The sequence below is a fragment of the Triturus cristatus genome, chromosome 7, assembly GCF_964204655.1.
Source record: "Triturus cristatus chromosome 7, aTriCri1.1, whole genome shotgun sequence".
NCBI classification, from domain to species: Eukaryota; Metazoa; Chordata; class Amphibia; order Caudata; family Salamandridae; genus Triturus; species Triturus cristatus.
Genome location: NC_140590.1, coordinates 56284677 through 56295581, shown reverse-complemented (window position 1 = coordinate 56295581; position 10905 = coordinate 56284677).

Here is a 10905-nt window from a genome sequence, read left to right as displayed (position 1 = left end):
CATGTATATTTTCTTTTTAATAAACACAATTGAAAATATATATATATATATATATATATATATATATTAATGCGCTATTTCATGAGCCTCATTACTAGGTTTAAGTGCTGCTTCCCTACCAGACACCATCACAAGCCTTCCCAATTTTTCATTCTAGCCATCCTTATCGGCATGGGATGGTTCAGTACTTGCAAGTTAGGTCATCGCAGCATTTGCTGTATGGCTCATCTTATTAATCATACATTTTTACCAATTGCTGCTATCAAATAGTTATTATTCCCACTAAAACTGACTTTGACAGTTTTTTGGCATGAGCAGAGACTGAGTAGACACAATGTATCTCTTAGTTACCTTCTGTTCACTGGCTCTATGCACTTTAATTGACATAAAATTTGTGTTAAAGATTTGCTTTCGGCGAACATGGCGATAGTGGCCAAGATGGCAGATGCATTTTAAAAATGCTCCTGGTCTTCCTCCACTATCTGTTGCATCCCTGCCATCTCTGCTGGGCCAGACACACTCCACCTCTAATCGATGTCAGCTGGTGGCCACCAATGTGGTTGTGGTGCCGAAAGTAGTTGATTTGCTGGCTGGCTTCCAGTGGATTTGGAGGTGTGTCCGCTGACTTGCCAGGCGGTGTGGCACTGCTCTAGCCATGAAACGGAGGACCTGCTGAGGTACCCCAGGAGTCCCAGACTGCTGTGACTGAATGTTTGTGCCTAGTCGTGATCTGCAGATGGCGAATGGTAGATGGGTAGCCAGACTGAAGCAGCTGGTAGCCACGCGACGATCCGGCTTCCCACCCTGTCTCTGCCAGACTGGATCCTTGTCAGACAAGGAACATGAGTGAGCCATACTGTGGATGGCTGCGGGGCTGGGGTCTCAGCTCCTGCTTTTTGTTGCTTGGGAGGGTGTGGACACAACCAGCTAGGCCACTCCTGGTTGTGGGGCCAATTGTCCTTGCCTGCTGGTCCTGAGAGAGTCCACGGTGGTTGCAAAGGTGACATACTGTCAAAGGAATACCCGCAGCTGCTGGAGCTGCCCCCACAACTGTGCTGGTGGGGGTAGGCGTACCTGTGCAACAACTCCCAGACCTCAGCCCTCTACACCACGGCACATTAGGGTGCCACTACTTGAGGGTGTTCCCCACCTGCCGTCAAGGCGGTCTCAAGGATTCTAGCCGATGCCCGATTGGGACCTGGTGCACCCCTTTGGACAGAATGACTGAGATGACAGGGCCCGTGCCTCATGGGCGGATACACATTGTGTATCAGCCTAGCTACGTAACCAGGATCAGTGGTATATGGACCCCCAGCTGCTCGTGCTCCCACCAACAACCCCACCATCCCCAGGCACCGATGTACTCGCTTGCCAGGAATCGGCTCAAGACTGTGGAGGTGCTAACCGCCCAGAACACAGTGGCTCCTACTGTCCTGATGCAAACAAATCCTTGGTGTCCAGCTAACCACTGAATTGCCTCACCTGCAGTGGGCATGCGGAAGGCCCCTCCAACCCCAATCTAGAATTGACAAGTATACCACCAGTTCCACTGAGGTCTCCAAACAGTATGTCCAGTAGCCTCAAACTCAAAAATCCCTAACTGCCAAGAAAGTTGAACAAATCCTGCTACCTATCCAAACCTCACAGGAAGTGGTGGAATACAAATCAGTAAGGTAGGAGTGGACATCGTCCTCCTTCACCTGGACCTTTGTAATGTGGCTGGCAGAGTCACTTAGTGGAAGGACGGGTTGCCACCCTGCAGGATGATGTTGGTGGCCTTAAGATGAAGGTGACTGCGCTGATTTCCACTATCTGCACTGTGGAGGTTATAGCAGAGGATGCAGAAAACTGATCAAAAAGCAAGATTCTTCAATTCGCGGGATTCCCGGAAGTTGTCAAAATTCCCTACCCAGCAACCTTTCTAGAGAACTGTCTTGGGTCCTGCATCCCAGGGGAAGTCCTATCCCTGTGATTCATTGTGGAGCGAGCACCCCGGGCCTTGACCCAATGACTTCCATCGGGAGCACCCCCATGTTCTATGATAGCTAAAACTCTAAACTACATTGACCGCGACAACATCCTGCGAGCAGCATGCACCCAAGGGAAAGTCTTGTTCCAGTCAGCCCACAATATGATATTCCTCAACTACACAAGACAGTCCAGAAACAACACAAATTTCTCAAAACAAAACTGAAGGAAATGCCCCTGCAATGTATAGGTCTCTTCCCAGCAAAATTGAAAGTGATCCACAAATCTAGCTATTACTACTCCGAAACACATGAGGGCACCTGGAAACCAGCTGCAGAAAAGGAAGAAATCAGTTGCCACAACCCCCCAGATCTGGTTAATGGGTAGGACCCTCTGCCGCTGTCAGTGGTGCCAAGTTGCCTAAGAGACACCGGTGGCCCATAACCCGGAGGGGACGTGGTCTACGTAAATATTTACCTGAATCCTCCGCCAATGAGCACGGAAGCTCCCAAACCAGAGAACCACTCCATCACGGCATCCTACATGGCTCAAGAAACCTTGCCTGGGGCTGACTTGAGTTGGTAGGAATTTCCACGGTGATTGATGCAACGGCCAAGGCAAAACCAAATGTGGCCACCTATCCAGCTGCCGATGCGTACAGCATAAACATCCAGTTGACTTAGACCCATGATTGTACACGGGATCAGGTCCACCTCAAATGCTCCAAAATGTTTTATGTTTTGTTGTTTGGAAGTTTCAGGGCGACAGATGCTTCTGGGGTGGAAGTGTGGGGTGGTGGTTGTTACTGTTGGGTGTGTGTGGTTGTGTGTGGTTGTGTGTGAGTTGGTGTGTGTGTGTGGTTGTGTGTTTGTGGTTGTGTGTGGGTGCGTTTGTGTGTGGTTGTGGGTGTGTGGTTGTGTGTGACTGTGTTTGTGTGTGGCTGTGGTTGTGTATGTAAGTGGTTGTGGTTGTGTTTGTTTGTGTGTGTAGGTGTGGTTGTGTGTGTGGTTGTGCGCGTGGTTGTGGTTGTGTGTGGGGTTGTGTGTGTGTGGGGGGGCTGTGTGTATATATGGGGTGTGTGTGGTTGTGTGTGTGTGGCGGTGTGTATGGGTGGTTGAGTGTGTGGGTGGGGGTGTGGGGGTGTGGTTGTGTTTGTGTGGTTCTGGTTGTGTGTGGTTGTGGTTGTCTGTGATTGTAGTTATGTGTGTGTGGTTGTGTGTGTGTGTGTGATTGTGTGTGGGGGTGTGTGTACTTGTGGTTGTGTGTGTGTAGTTGTATGTGTGGTTGTGTTTGTGGTTGTGTGTGTGGTTGTGTGTGTGGCTATTGTGTGTGGTTGTGTGGTTGTGGGTGTGGTTGTGTGTGTGGTTGTGGGTGTGTGTGATTGTGTGTGTGTGGTTGTGGGTGTGTGTGGTTGTGTGTGTGTGGTTGTATGTGTGGTTCGGTGTGTGTGCGGTTCTGTGTGTGGTTCTGTGTGTGTGGTTGTGGTTGGGTGTTCTTGTGGTTGTGTGTTCTTGTGGTTGTGTGTGTGTGTGTTATTGTGTGTGTGGTTGTGTGTGTGTGTGGTTGTGTGTGTGTGGTTGTGTGTGTGCGGTTGTGTGTTTGTGGGTGTGGTTGTGTGTGGTTGTGTGTGTGAGTGGTTGTGGTTATGTTTGTTTGTGGTTTTGTGTGTGCGTGTAGTTGTGGTTGTGTGTGTAGTGGTTGTGTGTGATTGTGGTTGTGTGTGTGTGTAGTTGTGGGTGTAGTTGTGTGTGTGGGTGTGGTTGTGTGTGTGGTTGTAGGTGTGTGTGTGGTTGTGGGTGTGTGTGTGGCTGTGGGTGTGGCTGTGTGTGTGGTTGTGTGTGTGTGATTGTGTGCATGTGTGGTTGTGTGTGTTCTGTGTGTGTGGTTGTGTGTGTTGTTGTTTGTGTGTGGTTGTGTATGTGGCTGTGTGTGTGGTTGTGTGTGTGGTTGTGTGTGTGATTGTGGTTGTGTGTGTGGGTGTGTGTGGAGAGGTGTGGGGGGGGTGGTTGTGGTTGTGTGTGTGGTTGTGTGTATGTTTGTGGTTGTGTGTGGTTGTGTGTGGTTGTGTGGCTGTTTGTGTGTGTGTGGTTGTGTGTGTATGGTTGTGTGTCGTTGTGGTTGTGTGTGCTTGTGGTTGTATGTATGGTTGTGTGTGTGTGTGTGGTTGTGTGTGTGGTTATTTGGTTGTGTGTGTGTGGGTCTGTGTGTGGCTCTGTGTGTGTGGTTCTGTGTGTGTGGTTGTGGTTGTGTGTTGTTGGGGTTGTGTGTTGTTGTGGTTGTGTGTGTGTGTGTGGTTGTGTGTGTTATGTGTGGTTGTGTGTGTTGTTGTGTGTGTGTGGTTGTGTGTGTGTGTGGATGTGTGTTTGTGGTTGCGTGGGTGTGGTTGTGTGTGGGTGTGGTTGTGTGTGAGTGGTTGTGGTTGTGGTTGTTTGTGGTTTTGTGTGTGTGTAGTTGTGGTTGTGTGTGTAGTTGTGGTTGTGTGTGGGTGTGTTTGTGTGTGGTTGTGGGTGTGTGGTTGTGTGTGACTGTGGTTGTGTGTGGCTGTGGTTGTGTGTGGTTGTGTATGTAAGTGGTTGTGGTTGTGTTTGTTTGTGGTTTTGTGTGTGTTTTTGTGGTTGTGTGTGGTTGTGTGTGTGTGGTTGTGTGTGGTTGTGGTTGTGTGTGTGTTTGTGGTTGTGTGTAGTTGTGTGTGTAGTTGTGGTTGTGTGTGTGGTTGTGTGTGTGGTTGTGTGTGGGGTTGTGTGTGTGGGGGGTTGTGTGTGTATGTGGGGTGTGTGGGGTTGTGTGTGTGGTTGTGTGTGTGGCGGTGTGTGTGGGTGGTTGTGTGTGTGGGTGGGGGTGTGGGGGTGGGGGTGTGGTTGTGTTTGTGTGGTTCTGGTTGTGTGTGGTTGTGGTTGTCTGTGATTGTAGTTATGTGTGTGTGGTTGTGTGTGTGTGTGATTGTGTGTGGCGGTGTGTGTACTTGTGGTTATGTGTGTATAGTTGTATGTGTGGTTGTGTGTGTGGTTGTGATTGTGTGTGTGGTTGTGTGTGTGGTTATTTGTGTGTGGTTGTGTGTGTTTATGTGGTTGTGGTTGTGTGTGCGGTTGTGGGTGTAGGTGTGGGTGTGGTTGTGGGTGTGGTTGTGGGTGTGTGTGGTTGTGTGTGTGGTTGTGGGTGTGTGTGGTTGTGTATGTGTGGTTGTATGTGTGGTTCTGTGTGTGTGTGGTTCTGTGTGTGTGGTTCTGTGTGTGTGGTTGTGGTTGGGTGTTCTTGTGGTTGTGTGTTCTTGTGGTTGTGTGTGTGTGTGTGTGTTATTGTGTGTGTGGTTGTGTGTGTGTGGTTGTGTGTGTGGTTGTGTGTTTGTGGTTGTGTGTGTGGTTGTGTGTGGGTGTGGATGTGTGTGTGAGTGGTTGTGGTTATGTTTGTTTGTGGTTTTGTGTGTGCGTGTAGTTGTGGTTGTGTGTGTAGTGGTTGTGTGTGATTGTGGTTGTGTGTGTGTAGTTGTGGGTGTGGTTGTGTGTGTGGGTGTGGTTGTGTGTGTGGTTGTGGGTGTGTGTGTGGTTGTGTGTGTGTGTGTGGCTGTGTGTGTGGTTGTGGTTGTGTGTGTGTGATTGTGTGCATGTGTGGTTGTGTGTGTTCTGTGTGTGTGGTTGTGTGTGTTGTTGTTTGTGTGTGGTTGTGTATGTGGCTGTGTGTGTGGTTGTGTGTGTGGTTGTGTGTGTGGTTGTGTGTGTGATTGTGGTTGTGTGTGTGGGGGCATGTGGGGGTGTGGGGTGTGTGTGGGGGGTGGGGGGGGTGGTTGTGGTTGTGTGTGTGGTTGTGTGTATGTTTGTGGTTGTGTGTGGTTGTGTGGCTGTTTGTGTGTGTGGTTGTTTGTGTGGTTGTGTGTGCGTATGGTTGTGTGTGCTTGTGGTTGTGTGTATGGTTGTGTGTGTGTGTGTGTGTGGTTGTGTGTGTGGTTATGTGGTTCTGTGTGTGTGGTTCTGTGTGTGGTTCTGTGTGTGGCTCTGTGTGTGTGGTTCTGTGTGTGTGGTTGTGTGTTGTTGGGGTTGTGTGTGTTCTGTGTGTGTAGTTGTATGTGTTGGGGTTGTGTGTGTTCTGTGTGTGTGGTTGTGTGTGTTGTTGTTTGTGTGTGGTTGTGTATGTGGCTGTGTGTGTGGTTGTATGTGTGGTTGTGTGTGTGATTGTGGTTGTGTGTGTGGGTGTGTGTGGAGAGGTGTGGGGGGGTTGGGGGGGTGGGGGGTGTGGTTGTGGTTATGTATGTGGTTGTGTGTATGTTTGTGGTTGTGTGTGGTTGTGTGGCTGTTTGTGTGTATGTGGTTGTGTGTGTGTGGTTGTGTGTCTTTGTGGTTGTGTGTGCTTGTGGTTGTGTGTATGGTTGTGTGTGTGTGTGTGGTTGTGTGTGTGGTTATGTGGTTGTGTGTGTGTGGGTCTGTGTGTGGTTCTGTGTGTGGCTCTGTGTGTGTGGTTCTGTGTGTGTGGTTGTGGTTGTGTGTTGTTGGGGTTGTGTGTTGTTGTGTGTGTGGTTGTGTGTGTTATGTGTGGTTGTGTGTGTTGTTGTGTGTGTGTGGTTGTGTGTGTGTGGATGTGTGTTTGTGGTTGCGTGGGTGTGGTTGTGTGTGGGTGTGGTTGTGTGTGGGTGGTTGTGGTTGTGTTTGTTTGTGGTTTTGTGTGTGTGTGTAGTTGTGGTTGTGTGTGTAGTTGTGGTTGTGTGTGGGTGTGTTTGTGTGTGGTTGTGGGTGTGTGGTTGTGTGTGACTGTGGTTGTGTGTGGCTGTGGTTGTGTGTGGTTGTGTATGTAAGTGGTTGTGGTTGTGTTTGTTTGTGGTTTTGTGTGTGTTTTGTGGTTGTGTGTGGTTGTGTGTGTGTGGGGCTGTGTGGTTGTGGTTGTGTGTGTGTTTGTGGTTGTGTGTAGTTGTGTGTGTAGTTGTGGTTGTGTGTGTGGTTGTGTGTGTGGTTGTGTGTGGGGTTGTGTGTGGGGGGTTGTGTGTGTATGTGGGGTGTGTGTGGTTGTGTGTGTGGTTGTGTGTGTGTGGCGGTGTGTGTGGGTGGTTGTGTGTGTGGGTGGGGGTGTGGGGGTGGGGGTGTGGTTGTGTTTGTGTGGTTCTGGTTGTGTGTGGTTGTGGTTGTCTGTGATTGTAGTTATGTGTGTGTGGTTGTGTGTGTGTGTGATTGTGTGTGGCGGTGTGTGTACTTGTGGTTATGTGTGTATAGTTGTATGTGTGGTTGTGTGTGTGGTTGTGATTGTGTGTGTGGTTGTGTCTGGTTATTTGTGTGTGGTTGTGTGTGTTTATGTGGTTGTGGTTGTGTGTGCAGTTGTGGGTGTAGATGTGGGTGTGGTTGTGTGTGTGGTTGTGGGTGTGTGTGGTTGTGGGTGTGTGTGGTTGTGTATGTGTGGTTGTATGTGTGGTTCTGTGTGTGTGTGGTTCTGTGTGTGTGGTTCTGTGTGTGTGGTTGTGGTTGGGTGTTCTTGTGGTTGTGTGTTCTTGTGGTTGTGTGTGTGTGTGTTATTGTGTGTGTGGTTGTGTGTGTGTGGTTGTGTGTGTGGTTGTGTGTTTGTGGTTGTGTGTGTGGTTGTGTGTGGGTGTGGATGTGTGTGTGAGTGGTTGTGGTTATGTTTGTTTGTGGTTTTGTGTGTGCGTGTAGTTGTGGTTGTGTGTGTAGTGGTTGTGTGTGATTGTGGTTGTGTGTGTGTAGTTGTGGGTGTGGTTGTGTGTGTGGGTGTGGTTGTGTGTGTGGTTGTGGGTGTGTGTGTGGTTGTGTGTGTGTGATTGTGTGCATGTGTGGTTGTGTGTGTTCTGTGTGTGTGGTTGTGTGTGTTGTTGTTTGTGTGTGGTTGTGTATGTGGCTGTGTGTGTGGTTGTGTGTGTGGTTGTGTGTGTGGTTGTGTGTGTGATTGTGGTTGTGTGTGTGGGGGCATGTGGGGGCATGGGGTGTGTGTGGGGGGTGGGGGGGTGGTTGTGGTTGTGTGTGTGGTTGTGTGTATGTTTGTGGTTGTGTGTGGTTGTGTGGCTGTTTGTGTGTGTGGTTGTTTGTGTGGTTGTGTGTGCTTGTGGTTGTGTGTATGGTTGTGTGTGTGTGTGTGGTTGTGTGTGTGGTTCTGTGGTTCTGTGTGTGTGGTTCTGTGTGTGGTTCTGTGTGTGGCTCTGTGTGTGTGGTTCTGTGTGTGTGGTTGTGTGTGTTCTGTGTGTGTGGTTGTGTGTGTTGGGGTTGTGTGTGTTCTGTGTGTGTGGTTGTGTGTGTTGTTGTTTGTGTGTGGTTGTGTATGTGGCTGTGTGTGTGGTTGTGTGTGTGGTTGTGTATGTGATTGTGGTTGTGTGTGTGGGTGTGTGTGGAGAGGTGTGGGGGGGTTGGGGGGGGGTGGGGGGGTGTGGTTGTGGTTGTGTATGTGGTTGTGTGTATGTTTGTGGTTGTGTGTGGTTGTGTGGCTGTTTGTGTGTATGTGGTTGTGTGTGTGTGGTTGTGTGTCGTTGTGGTTGTGTGTGCTTGTGGTTGTTTGTATGGTTGTGTGTGTGTGTGTGGTTGTGTGTGTGGTTATGTGGTTGTGTGTGTGTGGGTCTGTGTGTGGTTCTGTGTGTGGCTCTGTGTGTGTGGTTCTGTGTGTGTGGTTGTGGTTGTGTGTTGTTGGGGTTGTGTGTTGTTGTGTGTGTGGTTGTGTGTGTTATGTGTGGTTGTGTGTGTTGTTGTGTGTGTGTGGTTGTGTGTGTGTGGATGTGTGTTTGTGGTTGCATGGGTGTGGTTGTGTGTGGGTGTGGTTGTGTGTGAGTGGTTGTGGTTGTGTTTGTTTGTGGTTTTGTGTGTGTGTGTAGTTGTGGTTGTGTGTGTAGTTGTGGTTGTGTGTGGGTGTGTTTGTGTGTGGTTGTGGGTGTGTGGTTGTGTGTGACTGTGGTTGTGTGTGGTTGTGTGGCTGTTTGTGTGTGTGTGTGTGGTTGTGTGTGGTTGTGGTTGTGTGTGCTTGTGGTTGTGTGTATGGTTGTGTGTGTGTGTGGTTGTGTGTGTGGTTATGTGGTTGTGTGTGTGTGTGGGTCTGTGTGTGGTTCTGTGTGTTGCTCTGTGTGTGTGGTTCTGTGTGTGTGGTTGTGGTTGTGTGTTGTTGGGGTTGTGTGTTGTTGTGGTTGTGTGTTTGTGTGTGGTTGTGTGTGTTGTTGTTTGTGTGTGGTTGTGTATGTGGCTGTGTGTGTGGTTGTGTGTGTGGTTGTGTGTGTGATTGTGGTTGTGTGTGTGGGTGTGTGTGGAGAGGTGTGGGGGGGTTGGGGGGGTGGGGGGTGTGGTTGTGGTTGTGTATGTGGTTGTGTGTATGTTTGTGGTTGTGTGTGGTTGTGTGGCTGTTTGTGTGTATGTGGTTGTGTGTGTGTGGTTGTGTGTGGTTGTGGTTGTGTGTGCTTGTGGTTGTGTGTATGGTTGTGTGTGGGTGTGGATGTGTGTGTGAGTGGTTGTGGTTATGTTTGTTTGTGGTTTTGTGTGTGCGTGTAGTTGTGGTTGTGTGTGTAGTGGTTGTGTGTGATTGTGGTTGTGTGTGTGTAGTTGTGGGTGTGGTTGTGTGTGTGGGTGTGGTTGTGTGTGTGGTTGTGGGTGTGTGTGTGGTTGTGTGTGTGTGTGTGGCTGTGTGTGTGGTTGTGGTTGTGTGTGTGTGATTGTGTGCATGTGTGGTTGTGTGTGTTCTGTGTGTGTGGTTGTGTGTGTTGTTGTTTGTGTGTGGTTGTGTATGTGGCTGTGTGTGTGGTTGTGTGTGTGGTTGTGTGTGTGGTTGTGTGTGTGATTGTGGTTGTGTGTGTGGGGGCATGTGGGGGTGTGGGGTGTGTGTGGGGGGTGGGGGGGGTGGTTGTGGTTGTGTGTGTGGTTGTGTGTATGTTTGTGGTTGTGTGTGGTTGTGTGGCTGTTTGTGTGTGTGGTTGTTTGTGTGGTTGTGTGTGCGTATGGTTGTGTGTGCTTGTGGTTGTGTGTATGGTTGTGTGTGTGTGTGTGTGGTTGTGTGTGTGGTTATGTGGTTCTGTGTGTGTGGTTCTGTGTGTGGTTCTGTGTGTGGCTCTGTGTGTGTGGTTCTGTGTGTGTGGTTGTGTGTTGTTGGGGTTGTGTGTGTTCTGTGTGTGTAGTTGTATGTGTTGGGGTTGTGTGTGTTCTGTGTGTGTGGTTGTGTGTGTTGTTGTTTGTGTGTGGTTGTGTATGTGGCTGTGTGTATGGTTGTGTGTGTGGTTGTGTGTGTGATTGTGGTTGTGTGTGTGGGTGTGTGTGGAGAGGTGTGGGGGGGTTGGGGGGGTGGGGGGTGTGGTTGTGGTTATGTATGTGGTTGTGTGTATGTTTGTGGTTGTGTGTGGTTGTGTGGCTGTTTGTGTGTATGTGGTTGTGTGTGTGTGGTTGTGTGTCTTTGTGGTTGTGTGTGCTTGTGGTTGTGTGTATGGTTGTGTGTGTGTGTGTGGTTGTGTGTGTGGTTATGTGGTTGTGTGTGTGTGGGTCTGTGTGTGGTTCTGTGTGTGGCTCTGTGTGTGTGGTTCTGTGTGTGTGGTTGTGGTTGTGTGTTGTTGGGGTTGTGTGTTGTTGTGTGTGTGGTTGTGTGTGTTATGTGTGGTTGTGTGTGTTGTTGTGTGTGTGTGGTTGTGTGTGTGTGGATGTGTGTTTGTGGTTGCGTGGGTGTGGTTGTGTGTGGGTGTGGTTGTGTGTGGGTGGTTGTGGTTGTGTTTGTTTGTGGTTTTGTGTGTGTGTGTAGTTGTGGTTGTGTGTGTAGTTGTGGTTGTGTGTGGGTGTGTTTGTGTGTGGTTGTGGGTGTGTGGTTGTGTGTGACTGTGGTTGTGTGTGGCTGTGGTTGTGTGTGGTTGTGTATGTAAGTGGTTGTGGTTGTGTTTGTTTGTGGTTTTGTGTGTGTTTTGTGGTTGTGTGTGGTTGTGTGTGTGTGGGGCTGTGTGGTTGTGGTTGTGTGTGTGTTTGTGGTTGTGTGTAGTTGTGTGTGTAGTTGTGGTTG